Source organism: Anarrhichthys ocellatus, unplaced genomic scaffold (assembly GCF_004355925.1).
Source record: "Anarrhichthys ocellatus isolate YVR2014 unplaced genomic scaffold, GSC_Weel_1.0 scaffold2, whole genome shotgun sequence".
NCBI lineage: Eukaryota > Metazoa > Chordata > Actinopteri > Perciformes > Anarhichadidae > Anarrhichthys > Anarrhichthys ocellatus.
The window spans coordinates 10,892,660-10,914,106 of NW_022280032.1; the positions used below are offsets into that span (position 1 = coordinate 10,892,660).

The 21,447-nt window shown below is 41.0% G+C and overlaps 1 long non-coding RNA gene across 2 annotated transcripts in view; it reads left to right on the forward strand.

The window, feature by feature from the left end:
- LOC116395014 (uncharacterized) overlaps nt 1-17,150 on the forward strand; it is a 21,984-nt gene extending 4,834 nt beyond the window's left edge. For both annotated transcript variants that reach the window (XR_004213494.1, XR_004213495.1), the window contains 2 exons: nt 12,479-12,596; nt 16,325-17,150. This is a non-coding gene — a long non-coding RNA (uncharacterized LOC116395014). The remainder of the gene's footprint in view (nt 1-12,478; nt 12,597-16,324) is intronic.
- Nucleotides 17,151-21,447: the final 4,297 nt, after the last annotated feature.

A 21,447-nucleotide genomic window follows, 5' to 3' on the forward strand; every position in this document is an offset into this window, starting at 1 on the left:
TATTACTTTGACCACACACATTGACTTTAAAGTAGCCTTCCCCAGCCAGGATAGCTGCTCCTACAGATCCCTCAACTCGCTGCATTTCACATTTTAATACACTAATTCCTTTCAAATGTGCATAATTTCAAGCAAATGTGATCATTATTGCATGTAAAACGTTGGAGTCATTCCTTCTAATATCTGTGCAGTAACGTATTTCATTTGCAATATAAATTGTCAGTCCTATTTTAGTTTTAAACAATTTTCACGGGTCACTTGCTCGATAGAATTTTAGAACAATCTGTCCAACAGCGTAATTGTATCCTCGGCGGGTGGAGGGAAATTAATTTGCAATTCTAAAGCACTAGAAAAAGATCATTTTCATGCTGAAATATTTATAGTCTCCTTAAAACTGTTGGAGAGTGGAATTCAGTGGTGGCTGAAAGAACAGATGAATCTGAGACTCATTAAGATGTATGATATCTCCTCAGCAGGCCAAAGAGGAGCTATTTCCCATTAAATGCTGCAAAACATTTGCAAATGCCTCTTGTATTGTTACCGAAGACAGCAGAGCCACAGCAGTACTAAATGTCACCCATGTTCATATCCCTGTGCAGCTTTGTAGTCCACTTCATCTTTGTAAAGTGTGCTGTTGTTCATTAATGAGCTGCGGAAATGTCAGGGCTAGCTTTGGGTTGAGATTAATTGAAAAGCCCACGGACGTGTAATTACAGGAGAAATACTTACAGATATCCTCAGCCCTCAGAGACAGTGGATCTCCCCCCCAGGGCTAAATTATGCTTTTATTGATCGTCATATGTAAAATGATACAGTAATTTCTCCGTCTCGGCTGTAGCAATAGAAGCAGGTTAATTGGATCAGACCCTGATCACCCTGAAGGGGTGAAAAAAGAAAAACATTGGTGCTGAACAAGCTATAAAGGTTTGATTTGTTACGCCTTAGCTCGAGGATTGTGCTTTATATGCAATGAGGTTAATTAGCAGCTGAATGGTTGTGGAGCTCCACATTCCTTGTGGCTGTGATGGCGTCTGGTGTTTGGTCAGGTGTTTGTCAAACAGTGGAATGGAGATGGAGGCTGTTGATGTTTTACTGACGGCTCTTCACACAGCAGGGCTCGCCTGAAAAGTTGTGAAACAGGAGGAGACCCGAGGCCCCCCACCCCCACCCAGAAAAAAAATCCCAATGCCAGAGCCAAAATAACATCAGTGAGTCTTAGTTGCCTCCAGGCCACGTTGACTTTATCTCGTCTGTCTCAACACGCAGGCCAGTCCTCTCACCAGTAACTTTAATTAAAGCTAGAGTCACCACATATTTAACCTCATCGTAATACGTCTCCACAACTGTACAATTGGTGATCCATGGCCACCTTGCCGAAATTGCATCGAGAGTTATAAGTCAAGATTTAGATTTATGTGATTCAAAATTATATTCCGATAAGGTGCAACTATTGTATGAATACAACTGAAATGTTTTAAAACCTCCCTTTGTCACGTGCCAGTTAAGTTACACTTCGTAGAAAAGAGTGAAAGTGAATGGTGGCTTTCATGACTAAATATAGGAAAAGTCTGATCAGTCTGTATGCCTCTACTTGCCCATGTATTGTCTATATTTCCTTTCATTTGCACCAATCAAAGCAAACCAAAGAAGAAACATACCTTTGGTAGATGAAATGATTTGATAAATGACATATTAGGTAAAATAGGTTACCTTTTATGAACAGCTATCACGTGTCCTGACAGACACATACATCACCTAAACCTTTGGCTGTAAAAAGAAGGAAGAAAGCAGAAGAGTCTGAATCAGAAGCATTTTAATACCCATTTTAAATTGGCTGTGCAGAAGGGTATGATGTACTTTGGAGTCAGCAACACCAGTATTATCAAACAAAAAAAATCCCTGTGCTGCTATTAGACAGCATGCACTGTTCTTGACCCTTGGAGCCATCGAGACATTGAGCTGACAAATTAGCTTTGAGGGTAGAAAAAGCCTCCAAAAAGGCATGTAGGTGCAGTAACTGAGAATATCCATGACAGGAAACTGTGATATCCTCGCACCATCAGTTAAAGGCACACAATGAATAAAGTAGCTCACCCCACGTTTAAAGAAATCCAAGATAATTTTTTTTCTTTTTTTAATAAAAAACAAAAACAAAAAACAGATCAAGTGCAAGGAGACCAAAGTCCGGATCAAGGAAGTAAAATTACCCTGAAGCCTCAGTCGACAGGTCTTCGCCAGTAGCAGAGCCCAAAGCTGTGCTGCTGCCTCGTGTTAGTCGGCTTGAAGCATCCAGCCATCCACTTAGCACACAGCTATTCAGTCCAGCACCCTGATAGGAGCTGGAGCTGCCACTTCAACTTTACTGCAGGTGTGAGGAGCCAGGGAAGGGTCTGTAAATGAGCTCTTTGTACTTCTGAGGCGCACATTCGTAAGGCAAGCAATTTGTTTTCTGTGCACGAGCTGAAAAAGAATATGAAAACAAGATTCCTTTTAATCTCTTAAATATCGTATCCCTGTGAGTTAAGCAAGACTAGGGAGATATTGCATTAATAATCTCTGTGATTAGCAGGAGATGACGTTGTTGTGCTTTCAAGTGTATAATGAGGGTTTCTAGCTGCCATAAACGGAACAAACAAGCAGCACAGAAGAGAGGAGCTGGTGACAGATTAGACTATACGTTCCTGCGACAGAGGAAAATAGATGGCCCTCCTGTTCCTTCTAAATATCAAACCACACCTGGATGACCTCAGTCCAAGTATAACTGGTTTCCACAGCCTCAGGGCCATTTACACTCTGGCAATAACACTGGCATGCAAAACGCTGGCTTCCTTATTTGTTTTAATGAGAACAATGTTGAAAAAGCCTTGGGCAAAAGAAACCCTCAGGGTGGCACACCTGAAAAATTACAAAGCAGTGCAGTGTCATCGTTCAACACACTGCCCTGAATACCGGTAATACCTCATGGTGCATCACTTGTAGGTCCAGATATTATAGACTCTAATTGCACGTTGCAGTAACACGCCAACACCAGTGCAGTACCTTGGGTTGTTTTGCCGTAGTGAAAGTCGAAGAGGTGAGCATTGAAGTGAGCATTCAACCTCAATCCTCACAAATGGCTTTCAGCAGCCTGAGGAGTGACTTTCATTGCTACATTCACACAATATCGTCAGAACAGGGGAGACCAGGACAAAAGAAACGACCCTAAGTTTGGAGTGGTCATGCAATATTCCGAAATAGTCACCCCACTATTAGCCTCGTGACATTAGCTTATTTTGTTGTGTGTCACATAATTGCAGCAGTTCGTTAACAAATGAAACAAGATACAATTAATTAGGGTTTTGCTCCTTTCAAATGTAATTAATGAATTGATTGCGTTAGTGTTTAAATTAACTGTCAGTGATGGAGACTTTACTGGCATGTTGCCGGGGTTTGTTGGCACTGCTGTAGTTTCTTTCTCAAAGTGGGAGATATTGTATAGTTGTCAGAATTACAACTTGGAGACTTGGGTGAATGTTTTTTCCCACTTGGATACTTAGCATTACATGTCTGAACAATATAACCTGAATGCAATGCACGTTTAAGTTTCTCTGAAGAATGGTGGTTGTGGTCATGGGGGAAGTTTGATGCTGTCGATAGCTTTTATAACCGAGCAAGTGTTGGTGTTGTGTGGCATGTTTCTAGCCAGCAGCTGTTCACTGTAATGTTGTCAGCATGCTTCGACTCAAGTGCTTGTTGGATGGTCAAACCCCATTCCACTCACTAGGGTCGGGCGATATTGATCCCCTATCTGGCGATATTGCTTTTTAGAAAACAGCGATATATGAAATTATCGCCCAAAAAAACTTGAAGAGAGAGACCTGTCTCACGATGGTCTAAACCCCTCTCCTGCATTAGTGGGTGAACAAGCCAACGCTTGATGAATTCTGCTTCACAACGATAGGAAGAGCCGACCAAAAAGCGACGTCGGTATGAACGCTGTATTAACGGCATGGAAGAGTTTGAAGCTGTTTCCAGCTTGGCCTGAGAAACGCACATTAGCTTCACTAGTTATTATAACCTGCCAAACTACTTTTCATCTCAACCACAGCAGGTGCAGCTCACTCGTGGTGCAGTAGAGTCTGTAGGAAATGTGAAGGCACGTGGGCCAAAACATTTGAACTTAAGCACCAATGTAAGAATGTACATGTTGTAAGCTCGTTGAACGTGATAATTGATGTGTGAGAGACTTAAAGGTGAGCTAAATCTCAAATTTGTTGCATTGATTTTGTTGTAACTGACTAAAAAGGATCTAAAGTTGTCTGCTAAATCTGCAGTGGAAAAAGGGGAACAAGTCTTTTCCTAAAGTAAAATGACTCCTTTGTCTCAGCACAGAGGATGCATAGTGTTTTGGGTGACTTTTCCAGATGGCTGACACATGCTCATTTGCTTTCCAGCTGCTATCAGTCTCTTTTTCACAGTAAGGTGATCCATACTCGTGATCCCAGCTGCATCTTTGCAGCAAATTCCAGGGTATCAGCAGTCAAACACTCAGCATCTCTCGGCTAAGACCCAACTTTACCCCTTTTGGAAAGCACTACCACAACCCACACACAAGAGAATAAAACAGAGTGTGGGCCAGGCAAATGTGAAGGTGAAAAAAATAATCAAAAATGAGCCTATCTCAAAATGTAGCGTGTTTCTTACACATTGGCTACCATCAGTATGTGGAGAACTGGAAAGAGCAGGTCGGTCAGTGCACCCTGTGCACTCTTCACTTTTCATATTTTAGATAATACACTGAATTTCTGTCAGATCCCAAAGCCAAGAATGAATTCTGCAGCGCAAAACCCAGAAAATCTGCTCGTACTTGTCCTCTGATGCGTTTCAACAGTATTGACTGTTTCTCCAAGTACATTCAAAGCAGTCGTAGTAAGAGCTGTTTGACAAAATAACCTCATGCATTTCTCAGAATCTGACCAACAAACAATAAAATACCCACAGGGCTCTCTTAGTTATTCTGAAAGAAATTCATTGTTGCTTGGTATTTTACTTCCTCCTGCATTCTCTCCCTTCTCAAGTTCTTCTTTCTTTTACATTTGCACTCAGACACATACCTTTCCCAAAATATGTTACTATTCATTCACCAAGTCCTTTTTCTTTTACACCTGTGAATCTTCTTCACAATGCAGCAGGCTGACAAAGAACTGAATACTGTCAGCCAGTAGTTTTAACACAATGGAGGGCAGAGAAAAAAAAACCCCTCTTCTAAAACATCCAATTGAAACCACACAGGCAAACGACTCAAATAAAGCCAAGGCGGGGAGACTGAGACAGAAGCAGAAAGCATGAAAGGTCTATGAAAAGAGAGCTAGGATCCAGAGATGAGCATAGACAGGCCTCACAGCGATCTACGGCGGCGCTGACATCCATGCAGTTGGATTCGTGCTTTTATCAACACAACTGAAAGCAAAGAAAATACGTTGGAGGGAAAGGTTCATTTGGCATAGACATTACAAATCATCCATTACATTGACAGCCATGCAAGTAGTGGCAACATCAGTATTTACACCTGCTTAATCAGTGCTTTCATGCCATGTTTCACCTCTTTTTCCCCCCCCCAAGCTCCTCTTGCAAACCCAGCAGAGGTTGATATACGATCAAGCAGAGAATAATGGATCTTCCATAAAACTGTGAGAACAATTGTTTAATTTCGTGAACAAAAAAAAGCTTTTGAGGCCGAGACTCAAACACCCTTCAGTTCCAACAGATGATTGGATCCCGGATAAAGAAAGTTTAGTCTAACCCCGTTTCTACAAGTATCTTTCTAACTCCCTCAACATGGTTCAGAGGCCATAAAATCCTTTCCTGCTGCTCTCAGTCCGGCTCTCTGAATCTCTGGGTTGTGACATAAGAGTGCAGCGCTGATTGGACTTGATGGCTCGTGCTGTTCTTTGGTTGAAAACCTGTTAGGAACAACTGGGTGTCCTTTGTGCTGTGCCGAGAGCTCAGCAATAAAACCCTTAACTTGTCAGGCTAGTTAAATTAGTTTTCGACAGGCTACTTTGTTTGCTAATAACACGACGGATTATCGGTTGAACCATTTTCCCTCGTGGCAACTTCCACGCACTGTAATTAGATTTCACTTTTTAAACCCTGACATCATCGCCTGCCGCTGATACTTTCACTGCTCCACGTGGGACAATCCTGTATCGTGTTCTCAGGAATTCATTCAGCCAGTTTCAAATGGAGGGTTTTGTGAGAAAACGAAAGCAGAAACTTTTGAATGTGTCTCTCTGTGGCAGCAGCGTATCTGCTCTCCTAATCCTCGACACAAAGCCTGGATGAGCAGCACCTTTGTTGTGTGTCAGAATGGCAGGCTTAAGAAACAGGCCTCGGCATGCACGCAGCAGCAACACGGTGGAAACTTAGCTGACACTGAGAACATCTACAGTAACATGGTGGAATAATGTTGGCAGGGATGAGAACATATCCATACGTACACAACAATATTTGCACACGCGACAAATACATATCCGTATGTTTTTGTAGCCATGTTCTCCTGCTGTATATTCCGGAACGACAGAAAAAGAGGGATTCATATTAAGTTGTTATTGGCTGTGTTAATGTCTGCGTGAAATTGTGAGTGAATGATTGAGGGTACAACTTGTATTAAGTTTGAGGAAGATTTATTTAGGTATTTGTACTTACTTGTGTATCTCCAGTTCTACTCCTTTCTACTCCTGCTTAGCCACATTTGATAAGTAAATATTATACTTTTTACTCAGCTATACATTTATCACACTATAGTTACTTTTCAGATATGGATTTTAGATAAAAAAAAATACATTGTTTCAGATGAAACCAACTTCTCCCAAATGTTTTGACTAGGTATTTGACTTGAACTACAATACACCGCTGGAGGCGGACTCCTGTTTATTCCTATGGAAGTTGCTCAGTGGCGCATAAGGCTTCACAGTATAAAATTACCTGGATCTTTTGGTGATCTTCCGTATCTATGGGACTATAGAGCAAGCACACTAGCACACTAGCACACTTGCACCCTTGCACCGAGCCTCCCAGCCCTCAGTCTCGGGCTCATTCCCACGAACTGCTGCACGAATATAAGTCTGCTGGAATTGGTTGTTAATGCTTTTTACAACTTTTAAGACCCATTTCTTTACATAAGGGCTCTTTAATTCTTTGTACTCGAAGGTTTACTTACCTCAAAAAAATTATCTGATGATTTACAGATGTCTCCTTCCCAATGTAAGTCTATGTGAAAAAGCTATTTTGGGTCCAATGGCATCACATGATGTACCTGGAAGTTCTAATTGCACGGTTCGGCTGCTCCATAAAAATTAGCTCCAAAGCCCAGAGCTCTTCCTGGAGGCTCGTTCAAGGTTGGAGGCAGCTGCAGGTTTGCATTCATAAAATCAATCATTACACCAGTGGTCGTTGCAGACACACCTAGCGGAGACCTGCTCTTTGCTGAGTGCACGTTTACAGTTTATTTTGTGACCCAAGAACCACTGAACTAAAGTATCAAACTGTAAATAATTAAAACTAGCTCCAACTTGACAAACTACGACAGTATAATGCAGCTCACGCATCAGTATTAACAATCAAATACTAATAGTTAATCAGTCCCCAGGGGCATTTTTTCTGCATAGTGAGTAATAATTATATGCTTTTGGTTTTTGAATGACTTTTACTTGTGATGGGATGATTCTATATGGGTGTACTGGTACTTTTGCTTGAATAAAAGCGCTGAGCATTTCTTTCAACACTCAGTATCAGGGAGCGTTTTTGAGAAAGCCTTTCCTTTTAAAACATGTTCTTTGTGCGTTTCTGTACTTATGTGTCAATCTTGAATAGCACCTGGGGATGTTCTTTCTAGAAGCTATGAGGTATTCAGAGCAGCTCCCACAGAGACCAAAAAAACATGTAGGGGGGAAGTTGTAGCAGCCGCTGCCGATTCACAGGAGCAACTATTTGACATTTAATTTTTAACGACAGAGCAAAACTTTCTGCTGAAAAGCAGATTTGGTTCATCTACAAACACCAAAGTGAGTCAAATATGAACGTCGAGGACTTCTGCTCTAACCTAGGATTCAGTTGAATCACTTTCAATATACATCTTATGTTATTTGACATTATATTCAGAAAGAGACCAAGACAAGAGTTGGAGACCTTGACTAAAAATTGTTTCCACTGAAGTTCAACGCAGTCCAAAAAAAATCCCTTTCATCCATGCTATTCATGAATCTCTATTTCAGGTAATGTCAGACTTTTTATTTTCCACTATTCTAACCTTGGGATGTGCTGTTGTGGAGCGTAACACATTTAGATGCTGCCATTTTCATTAACACTGTCGTGTTTCTCTGGAGCTCCCAAAGGCAAACTCGTTTTGGCAGCCTGGCGTTGGATCAGGCCAACCACCTGTCATCCTAATTCTGCACATGGCCTCTTCTGTCAAACACTCCCTCACATTCTTCCCTGCGCCCCACACAGCACCTGTGATTGGCTCGCCTATTGCCATCACAGCTGTCAGGCTCACCCTCAGTGTTAATTAAAGTGATAGACCTCCCAAAAAGCTGTTTATTCCAATAGCTTTAGTGTTTTTTAGTCGAACCTATCACAGCAAGAATGTTACGTGTGAGCATACCAAATATTAAGGATTACTATCTGCTGCATGTGTGCTCTAGTTATAAATACTATTATATTATATTATATTATATTACAAAATACGGCAGGTTCTCAGTGCCATAGTTTCTGCCATTCATCAAATTAAAATGCCAAACATTCACTGGTTCCAGTTTTTCTTTGCCTTATATGATATTTTTCTGGTTGCGCTGATAAAACAAGTAATTTAAACATGTCACATTGCACTCTGGGTAGTGACTTAACTTTTCTTTTACTATTTTCTGACCTTTTTTCTCACTGATTAATCGATGATGATAATAATCATTAGTTGAAGAACGTGTAGAACAATTTTTTGATGGAGAAAGGACCTTTCACACACATTTTTCTGTCGGAGCTTACTTGACATTACTCCAACGTGTTGAAGTTCCAGTCGTAGAGATACAAATCAGCCACAGCTGACTGGATTTGTGTCAACTTCATCTCCAGAGACTTTTGTTCCCAGAAACCCGTAATATTCAGCACAATGAGAACGACGTCACTTGCAACACATTGATCCAATTCATCTATTAGTCTAGGCACTAGAGGCTCATTTAGTAGTAAACACCAGCACATCTTTACTGTAAATCACATGCGCAACATAATCTCACCAAGAGAAGTCTGGACAGGGAGCAAAATAAAGGTTTGTGAAGTGAATTTCTCAAAAATATCTCTTTAATTAAAGAGTATGAAACTATTTTGCAGAGAATAAAAATAGCTTCATTACTCATTTTCAACATCAACACTATTAATATGTAAAGTGGTTGATCATGCAACAGGCTCACTGAATATGCCATCTCTGAATAAGCCTGAACGATGTCATTGGAATTGGGTGCAGAGCAAAATTGAGTAGCCGGACGGAGGGGAACAAAACAGACGAATCTGGCGACAACAGAGACAAGATAGAGTTTGAATTCAAAGCCGACTTCTTACTGTCGTCCATAGCTGTGCCTTAGTCGACATTATGGACGGCTTCTACATCAATGTTCACCTCATTATGCTGCAACAGCAATGCCTCCGCAAATATCATCCTTTGATCCATTTTGTAGTGCTAATGCGTCACTGAAAGTACAATCTGTGCGTCCGCAGGAAATACTTCTTTTCTTTTTATGAGGTGGAGTGTGTGCATCTTTTTAATGGAAGAGAACTGCAAACTCCAATAGCAGCAAAACAGTTGTTCAATTGTTCATGAAAATGTGTGCAAATCAGATGCAGAAAGGATGCATGTGAGGTTGCATAAGAGATTTATATGATAAATTATGTTCTGTACCACAGGAAAAGAAAAAAAAATCACATAAATTATGTTTTAAAATTAGAGTAACAAATTTACCCCAAAACCATTGAATGCAATGCATTATTCATGTGTGTGACAGTTGAACTGGTCCCCATGAAAAGCCAAATTCGTTGTTGTGTTTAAAAGGACTTCTGAAGTTTTTTCTCTTCTGTGTCCCTTTTTCTGTGATTCGACTCTGACGGTGACCGACTTTGATGTTTTCAGAAAGTGCAAATGGGAGCAGAGCTGAATGAAGCGGCTGGGTATCACTGTGTGACTGACTTTTCTTTTCATTTCTGAACACCAGTAGCTAAGCAGAGCCTCGGCTGTGGATAAAGCATCTGATCTGTGCCCTCCAACATTGTCAGGTCTCTAACGTATTTACCAGATAGGCTTGTTACAATTATTATCCTGATAAGACAAAACGGAAACAACATAGGGAGGGAAAGACTTTAATGAGGCAAATCTTTTATCACAATGACACTCAATCAAATTAGCGAGTAATGAAGCTTTATTTTTCCTGAATGGCTGCAGTGTTTTGTTCAGTTGACGGAGGACGAAGCCTGAAGGAGTTCCTGAAAAAACGTCTGGTTTTTTGAAATGCCCCCATTCAGGCCAAAGGAAAGGATTTTCTTCCCAAGTCCAGTGTTCTCACACTTGTGCTTGCATCTCAAATAAACCTCCTATGGATTCCTAACTTCACAGAATGGCTGTTGGGGGAGGGGAGTCAGGGGTGGATGGAGTTAGGAAGCGGGGGGGGGGGGGGGGGATGTGTGCCAATAGAGCGTTTTATAGAGATGCTGATTTCTTATTCAGTGGCCCTCTGTAAGAACAGAAACCCAGAGGAATGCACATTGAAAGCTACAATTCTCATTCAGAGGCCATAATGTGCATCCGTCGTATACGAGCTGAAAAAGAGTTCTCGGTGGGAAAATAGTGACCCCCCCCGAACCCAGTGGAAAGATAGCTGCTGTGCGAGGGGCTCGTGCTGCAGAGGTGCATTGCAGAGTGAGCGCTGCCTCTCACCTGCACTGAAAGAGAGTGAAAGCCCTCTCGAGGTGTTTACACCAAGCCCTCTTCTGCCTTCCCAGTGGAGCGAAGGAATAACAACAGAAGTCCTGGCTGAAAGTGCGGAAATGCCGCTGTTGCTAGATCTTAATCAGGCCATTCACGAGAGGCAACGATGACAATTCATTCTGTGTTCCCACTTATTTTGCAGATATTTTCCCTTTCATCCAATTTTTTTTTTTTTCGGTCTGAGGTAGATTACGTCGAAGACACCATGACGCATGTAGATCTTCACCACAAAAAGAGCTGTCACACCGGATAAGCATCATCCAATCACCAACTAAATCTAAGAAGTTAGTATGGAGTATACAGGCTGAGCAAACAAATGAGCAGATAAGACTTTTAAAAGTCTTACAGCCATTTCGACAACATCTGAAGTAACCGACAGCCTAGTGGCTTCAAAATAACTAAACATGGTCTCACCTAAAAATAACATTTCAGCCACTGAATTAAATATGAGCTTTGCTGTTTATGTTTTGGACTACTGGAGGCACACAGTGAGACTGTAAAATTCAGATAGGGCCCACCAAATGCATAAATAAGAGCCAGTTGCAGTTAATCTATATCTTGGCAGAGCTGCTTGGGTGTGCATATATTTTCTTATTTTCCTCGCATTATTGGAGCCAGCGTTATGCATGACTCGTGCCACATTTTGAGGAATTAGAGATTATCCACTGTTCCAGCTGACAGGACTGTTAAACAGATGTTGAATTGGAGACAAATATCCTCAGAAGAGTGAAGCCAAGAATACCAAACTGCACTGATGGACACATGACATTTGGGTTTTGTGCGTGTATATGTGTGTGTGTGTGTGTGTGTGTGTGTGTAACAAAGAGAGAGAGTACATGTTTTACATACGAACAAAGCACCCAAACAACAAGGCCGTGAATGCAGCGGGCAGACTCATCCTGTAGTCTAGTTGGAGAGCAGTGGCGACTCATTGACAGGTGCACAGAGAATGAGTTTCCTGGGTGATATTACTATTTGCGGTGAGTTGTGCATGGTGGTCACATTAGAGATGGTCTCACTAAAAACAAACTGAAGAACTTCCGTTCAGTGGGTTCACAGTCTGGGGAATGCTTGGTAGACAGCCAGAGGTCAGGGCTGTTCTTCCGCCCCCTCACCTCCCAGACCGCGTGGACTTGTTGCCGGGGCCATATGGTACATTTGCACTGGAGACCTCCACGTTGTTAACATTTTAAATGCTATGAATACACACATACATATATTTCTGAAATGGAAATCTACGCTACTTTACAAATCATCATATAGTAATCAAATATTATTTAGAAGGAAATTCAATAAAAACACCCAAAGCAATGTTTCTCTACCCATTGATATCACTGTCATCATCACGACATCATGAGTAACTGTCTGCACAAACATTTTGCGCCTGCTGAAGGCTTTTTGGATGATACACCCCTTTAATGTTGATAGTGTATCACACTAAATTAACCCCACATCCTCTATGTGTTCCAGGGTATATGCTGTTGAAGCTCTACAAGCAAGTCCAGGGGGTGGAGACCGACCTCATTAGTCTCAAAAAAGGATGACACGCGAGTAAACTCGTTTTCTCCGACTCCCCTCATAGATGTAGGTGAGTGTTGAAATCCACATGTTAATTACTTGACAGTAATTAATGAATATTTGACATTTATTCTTTTGTCCAAAGCAATGTGCATGGCTCAAAGAGAAGCCATTTAAATTAGGTGCCATAATGCTCTATTTCAAATTCCACCTGACACAAGTTCCACAAGGTTGCAGGTCCGAGCAGTTTAGGAAATGACACTGATGGAGCTAAAGTTTATAATAAAAAAAATACATCCTATCTTGCACACAGTGGTCTTTTGAATAGATAGAACAGTGGAACAATATTCCTGGAGTTTAGGATGCCCAGGTTGTTTTAGATCAAACTTTAATTCAAACCGTACAACAAAAAATACTAGCCTTCTATTTCTTTGAACAGGGGGTTGAGTTCTAACTTGTATTAAGTAATTCTGTATTGCATTCCATTTTTATGACTTGTTTATGCACACACTATTTTCCTGCTCCAATAAAATAATCGCATAAAATGTATTTTGCTTTGCTTGGTGACCCAGTTTTGTTGTGATAACACGGCAACTAGACGTTACAAATATGTGTTGTGAATTCCAATCTTTAGCTTTAGAATGAGGCCGTCTACATTCATCATAAATACTGACCGCGGAAATCTTCCAATCAATAAGCAATTCCGACTTGGAAATGGTTTGAACGTGGAGTTGCAAATGTTCATTCATCTTATAGCTGCTCAAGCATCACAGGCTTCATTTACTGATATGTTCTGCTGAAACAGTAAAAAAAAGTGTGATTGTGTCATAGTGTGTCGACTATGTGGGTGGTCTGGCACCACTAACACTTGTTGCAGGAGTCCACAAGTGTTTTTGGTCTGTTTTGAACAGTCCAGCTGTCTTTAGATGAAACAGCTGACTTCAGTCATTGACGTTTTGTTTTTGGTACTCTATTGCTATTTTGTATGTGCCCTGATTTATTATACCATGTAAGGTAGTGTGTTTGACGTGTTATTTGTGCCAGATGATGTGAATGTGTGTAGAATATATTCGTTTTAAATACGATGAAACGTCTCCTCCCTTTTGACAAAGATGCTGCTACAGCTGAGCCTGGCATGGATTTAAAAGTCATAATTGTTGAATACAAACATTTATAAAAAAGTTATAACCATATTTTGTTTAGTTTCTGTATTCAGCATGAGCAAATGAAGGTAAAGAGGTAAGTTATAAAGGGACAAATACAAATAAAAGGAACTAATTAAAAAAAAAGGGTTTGCCAATCAGACCCGAGCAGCAGAAGTTTTCATGACAGCAGCGTCAACAGTAAAATAGAGCTCGATATCAACACACTATATGCTTGTTCAGATAGAAAAGCCTGTGTTATTTGTGGACGACCAATTAATCAATTCAGAGACAACCATAGAGAATTAAAGTATTTAGAGTCCCAGAGTGACAGAGAGTTGCTAATGATTTCAGCGCCCATGGCAGTGCTTGGCAACTGACTCCCCAAAACACAGCAGAAAATAAGCCCTCGGGGCGGTCTCAGACCTCTAATTGGGCTCTCACCAGTGACAGCCTTGGCTAATACTGAGCACTGGTCACATACAAATAGAGAGGAGAGAGAAAGTTTATTGTTCTTAGAGACTGAGGAGAATGAAAGGTGGCCTCCTTTTTGGAAGTACCTCGACGGGATTTGTGCCAAACCAGAAATACATCCGTTCCCGGCAGAGACACACTGACAACAGCGCTCATTGTTGAGACGTTCCAGTGCTGCTGGCGTTATTGTCTTCCCAGGCACACACTGCTTTATTCTCTAATAAACTTAGATGAACATGGTAATCATACCAATATGTCCTTCTTGGAAAATTGAGAATAAATAAAAACAGATATTGGCAATGTACCTTCAGTTTCTGGCTCAGTGCTGTTGTTTGGAAATGACTTTTGTCTTTGTCAAAGAGTAAGCAGCGACATTAGAGTTTAATAGAAAACAAACTTTTTTACAGGTCTACAATAATTTATGGACTTATGCACAAAGAAAGAAAAATACATATTAATTGGTACCATGGCCTCATTATTCAGTCAAATATGTTATTATGTAAAGTTCAGGGTTTCCCACCCTGTTGGGCCACCTCACCTCAAACCAAAAAAAATCTCCGCTAACATCATCAAAAAAACAAAACTCACTGTCTCTCAATATCATGTTTCCTTTAGCTCGCAGGTGCTGTTTTACATATCAAAAGCTATTATTTATATTTAGCATGGCTATTGTTATCTGTCATCGACTCATTTAATTCACCATTACACAATGCGTCAGGATATGAGTGGTTTATCACTTTAGCTGCAAGTTACCATTATTCATTATAGACTACTACAATATTCCCCCCTAATTAACATATAACAAAATGAAACTTATCAGTTTTTACTGTTCATATATATTGACATGATATCAGATCTGTGAATTGAGGTGGCTCTTGGTGACCAGGTGGTTACTGGTATAAAATAATGCATAGAAATAGCCGTATTCATTCATGTGAGTCGTTATTGTGGTGTTTTTGTATGCTGGTGGTCAACCCTCACAGATGCAGACGATTCCCAAATTAAATCCATTCAGTTTGTTGAGGTGAAAGACCAGTAAGAGAGCACAGCAGATGGTCTAATACCATACCTGTCAGCAGCCATGAGGGACAGCAGGAAGCCCCGCTGTGGAGCAACTGAGCACGCTCAGACCTCCCAGATTTGTTTGGAGTGGTCATGTCATTAGCAAAGAGTGTTTGTGCTGCAAGTGACACACTCACCCATGTGGGACACTGACAGGTGGTCAAAAGGATGATTCAAAACAAACAGAAACAGAACCCCTGTTATGTAACTGGCATGATCAAAGCTAATAAAGTTAAACTTTCTATTAAATTTGACTGAATATTTGTTTATACTTAACCAGTAATTCGGGCAAACAGTCAATGATGCAGGTTAATGTCCTAATGTACTAATTGCACAAACTAAAATCAATGTATGCAGAAATATATATAAAAAGCAGCAATAATCAACAACATACAATGTCTATATACAAGTCGAACTGTTTCTCTAGTATCACTGTGACTGTGTCTCGGTGGTAGAGCAGGGTCGTCCTTCAATCAGAGGATCGGCGGTTCGATGCCCGGCTCTGCTCGTCCATGTCGATGTGTCCCCAAATTGCTCCCGCAGGTGTGTGAATGGGTATGAAGGTGACACCTTGCATGGTAGCCCCCGCCCTCAGTGTATGAATGCATGTGAATGATGACATGTAATGTTAGAAAAACGCTACATAGGTACAAGTCCATTTACCAATACAATAGTGCAGAGTGCAAAGAGTACAGCAATAAATATTGGATGATTATTGTAATATATTATTTTAGATACATGAAGTAGGTGGTTATGTACAGTATACATGTCATAAACAGTATATAAAGCATGCCTGGATTTGATAATGATGATATGATATGTACACTTTAATAACAGTGTGTATTTAAATTGTAAAATATATACTTTAAGTATAGTTGATGTTTGAGTGTTATGCAAGAATCTAAATCATAACCTGATGACAGTTGTCGGGTTGTTTCTTTGTTAAGGTTGGCAAAGAAATAGCACTGTCAATCAAATGTAATCAAACCACACCCGCACAGAGTTATTATTTGTTCAACATTATAGATTTATGTGCGACACGTAAAGAAATATATTAAAAAAGTTTTAAAGTCTGGTAAAATGTTCCCATCACAAGGTTTACTTACTTTGCTTTTCACAGAGCTTTTGACCATGATGACACCTGAGCTCCATGCGCTGAAGAAGACCTGGACTCATCGAGAAGCCAAGTAAGTGAAAGTTGAGTTGTCTTTTACCACAGATATGCTTTTTTTAAGATTAAAAAATAAAGCATAATTCTTCAAGCATTTTAAGGGGTTTCTGAAAAAAATGCATGATTCTAAATCATAAAGTCATGAAATTGGGATTTAAGAATCTCTGCTGCTAAAGACAATTGTGATTTTGTCCAATCCAGTGTAACTTGATATTCATACACTGAAAGTGAAATAATAACTTTATAAAAGCCAGTAAAAGTACGGGAGTGGAAGGAGAGACATTGTTTTAGGGAAGATGATGAGATCGACAGGAAATTATGCTGGAAACGTTAAAGTCTCAAATTAAGTTCAACATTTCTTCTCTTAAGCCAACACAGCACCCAGCTCTTAGACTCCGGGTTCAGTGAACCTGTTCTTATATCTTTCTTGCAAAGCATTTTCAATTAACCTACATGCATGCAGATATAAATGTAGACCAGTGATGTGATAAAAGAGACACAGCTGCAAAAGATCACAAAAAACGTTGCTTTCACTGTGAAATTTACTCACAAAAATGATACGGTCCGTTCTATCCTGAACTCCTCACTGAGTAAGAAAAGGGGTCAGCCATTTGCCTGGAATTCATCAAGCTAACGTATTGTGTTAGGCGCTGGTGTAACTGGTTGGGTGACACAGACAAAATAGCACAAATCTCTATTCAAACCAGACATTAACTGCTTCGTACAACGTCTTTTTAAAAAAACTGCCTGCTCTCTCAGCTTGTGTCAGTCTCATGAGTTGATAGATGAAACAAAGGCAGGCGAGGAGGTGGCGGTCCAGAGGCGCAGGCCTCAGGTGTGAACAGGTGTGTGGGTTCACTGCCATGCTGGAATGGGAACAGTTCCAGGTGCACAGCTGCGGGGTGTGGCTCACACTCATATATATATATATATATATATATATATATATATACACCCAGCCTCCCGGCTTGTGTTGAAATACTGAGTCCCTGGGAAGGAGGGAGAGGCGGGCTGGGTGGGGTTTCTGTGTGAATGTAATCTTGCATTGCCATAACTTTGAACAAGGAACTTTGAGGAATAATAGAGTGTATGTTCAGAGCTGAGGGTTAGAGGGCGATAGAGGTGAAAATCTGTGGGAAAACAAGGGGGAAGCACAGGTTCTTAATTCTATGTGTGTAGGCGGGAGTGATCTGTGTATATTTAAGAAACAGTAGGGCCGTAAGCAAACAGAGTGGCAAAGAATGACGTTTGGGAGGTTGCATGTCTGGGAGCTAAATGCTTGGTAGTCTGGTCTCCTAGGAAACTATTGTTCTTATCAATCCATGATTAAACAACTTTGGTAATTTGCAATCCTGCTGTAACACATCCTGGTGAATTCCTGTTGAAAGGGCATGTCTGTATTGAACTTCCCTAAGCCCTGGACGGCATCACTCTCAGCCTCGGGACAGATTAGGTTGGAGACAAGCTCTCTGTCTGCAGGGTACATGATCTCTAAGTCTTCTCCATCAAAGGTCAGAGCTGCCGAGTGAAGAGGAGCATCGGGGCGTTGCGTTGGCTGGGAAATTTGAAAGGAGAAATGGATCACTGGCTTCTGTGGATGGGCTCACTTGTGCCGCAAATACAAGCCCACACATGCTGTCGGGGGACACATATCTATGTGGACAGTGATGCAGGAAAGCCATCACAGATTGTGTGTATGGATTTGGAGTTTACCATTCTGCAGCTTTAATCCCAGATTTTTCTTGTTCAATGTAGTCCCACCAGTCCCATTGACTACTAGACAGTGTGCCAGACGAGCAGTCTGACCTTTCCTGTCCTTGGAACAGTTGATGCTGTGTAATATATTCTGCAGTTGATTCCTTTTTTCGTCCTATGAATTTTAACAACTTTGTTTCTCCCCTCTTTGATGAAGCACTGAGCCTTTCGCTCTGCGTCTGCACTGCAGGATATTCCTCCTATTACCTTTCAGAAGTCCAATCACCACATGTCCTGTGGAGAAACAAAGCTGCGAGACGCAGTCAAAGATGGAAACAGCGGAGAGAATGTCAATTTCCTCCAATCGGCTCGGAGGAGGGTTTTTTTTCCTGCGGGGTAAGATTAGGTTAATGTCAAATCTGAGATCCAACGAGCTAAAATGTGCTGAGGACAACTTGTGCTGGGACAAATGGCAAAGGTGGGAATGAATACCAAAATGTGCTGAATGTGCTACCAGACAGCTGCTTTAAAATCAGTGTCAACCTATTTTAATTCGGCTACAATCCCATGATATGAATACATTTGTCAATCGCAGCTGCCATTGATATTCCTCTTAGTATCAAATCAGCTGGATAAGACTGGATGCCAAGAGTGTCCATCAGAATCCATTAGTGGTCTGTTACTAATTACCAGTGACTCCGGGGTTGATTAAAAGAAATCACCAAGCAGCAGCACACACCATTATGCTAATAAAAACTCATTTGGAGAGGCAGAGTGGGGGCGCCGGCATGTATTTGGACAAATCCACTGTGCAGCCGGGCTGGCTGGAGTAAATGGCTTCTTGGACAGCATATCATTACAGGACTGGAGGAGAATGAACCCTTGTGATGATGATGATGATGTTGGCAGAATGTTAATCATGTTTATCTTGTCCAAAGACTTCACTGATGGATTTATTCCCGCACTGACTTCTCATCAGCATATGTATTTCTTGCCTGTACTTGCCTTGTGGCACTGACTGTGAAATATCTCGCTGGAAAGTGCAGATACGACATGTTTGGTGTGATTTTAGGCATGATTGATTTTCTTGCCTAGTTAGAAACCCTTCAGGGGAAATAACAAGGCACCAAAACAAGTTCCGAGTTACCAAACAGCCATTGTTTTGATGGCAGCAAGTTTTGATACAAAGATGTCAGAAGAAGTCATGCCGCACTGACAGGCTTTATCTATCTATCTATCTATCTATCTATCTATCTATCTATCTATCTATCTATCTATCTATCTATCTATCTATCAGTATCAGTATAATGTTGCATGAAATACAAACACTCCTATAAAGTACAGCTACCTCAAAACTAAAGTATTTCAGTAAATGTACTTGGTTACTTTCCACTTTTTTCATTCTTTCATCCAAAAACATAATTTTCTTTTATTACATTTGACATCCGGCAAGAAATCCAGTGGACTTTATTGTAACAGCCCTGAGCCTAATCCTGCTTCCTTTGTTTGATGAAAAACAGCCCGGGGCTTTCCAGAGGTTCATCCTCATGCAGTTTAGCTCCAGACCCACCATCCAGCCCCTGAGCACCTGTTAAATGCCGCTTCTCCTCTGCATCTAATAAACAACTCCGACTCTTTATCCTCTCGTATGGCTTCCAGGCCACTTTTCATCCCTCACATATGTGATTCCCCGAGCATTTCCCAAAAATCCCCTTGGCAGTTCAGTGATCTTTCTCAGCTGTTAGCGTGCCCTCGGGCCAGGGCAGCCTTGCTATGTGCTCCAGCTGCAGGCTTTGCTATGGTCATGGGGCCCCACTGAAGGGCACTATTGTCCATTCATGGGGTTCACTGTGTGAGAGGTCAGATGAGGGAGAGCCCGCGCTGGGGCCTGGCAGGAAATGAAGGTGGAGTGGCAGTTTGGGCGATATGTGGGGCTTGAGCCTGAATAAATAATAGTCCAAATAAGCACAGAATAAGTTGAGTCACTATTTTATACTGCGAGTGTGTGTAACACTGAAAGCTATGAGGATTGATGGATAGAAGAATCCTTAAAATGTGTTCTTTGTCTTAAATCGGTGTACTGTCGACTCTGTGCAGTTTGAAGTTCAGACACACTGTGTGACTGAGAAGCCAGAGCGCCTCGCAGATGTGGAGATAAATCTTCATTTCTCACCTAGTTAAGCAATTCAGTCAGCTTCAGAGGCTGCTTCAAGCCAAGGGCAAACACTTAGGATCCAGAGAAACTGCAGAACAAATTGGAGAACAAACAGTCACACTGGGTCATTCACATTATCCTTTATCTGAAAAGCCAAAGGACCTCAGGAGGTGGGCTGGCTGCAGCCAACAATGAACAATAACACACATGTTGTGATACTCCGCTGACATTTTTTAAAACTGCTTTTCTCACATAAATCTTTTTATAAGTCCTGCTCAGAGCGCCCCCATCCAGAGGCGAGCTAAAGTGGTTTCACAGGGGACAAAGTCAAAAGGCTTTGTGTAGAGACTGCAAATATCAGTGCAGCCTCAGTGAGAGTACAGGGCACTTTCCAAATGTCTTTGGCTGCGCTGCCAATATGGACAAACCTGTTTTTGTCCAACATACTCCAAGAGCCCGATCAGATGGGCTCAAGTACCCCTTTGTCTCACTCCTTTGATAGATTGGATAGCCTTTATGGAAACTTTCAATACTATTTCACCTTTACGCTCATTTGAATTCACACAAGACAAAATGATTGTGTGGAATTTTCTCTTCACATACTTCTGGAATGGTAGAAGCTAGACATTTAACCATTTATTCAAGTCCATTTAGACTTTTCTGCTCACTTGCCAACTACTTTCCAAGTATTCCTAATCGCAACATTTGGTCTTGAGGTGTTAAAACTGACTGAGGTTGGTGGAAAACTGAGACATGTCCTGTGCAGTCATCATAGCAAGAAAGTCAGCACCAATTTACAATCCGGTTTGTGCTTTTGTTTTCCTCCGAAACACAAACTTGTGGGTAAACAAAAAAAGAAAGAAAAAGAAAATCTGAATTTGTGTTTTTTAAGCTCATCCAGAGTCTTTGTAGGTAACTCCTGAGGACTTTAGAAGTAGAAGTAGTTTTAATGGGGTGTGGATATAAAAAAAAATGCATCAAGTTAATATAAAACAGAAGGACGGAGGCAGTGTTCACACTTCACAAGTAACCGGTTAATATATTTATTCCCAAATATCTACTGCAAAAAACATACTTCCATGGTATTCTGCTGAATATGCAGATATACATATTCAAACAGGTCTTAAACAAAGCCAGTGAAATAATATCAAATTATCTCAGTTTGCCTCACACTCTGACTGAATTCTCCGTCTATGTAAATCCCAGAATGCTGACAAGCTAA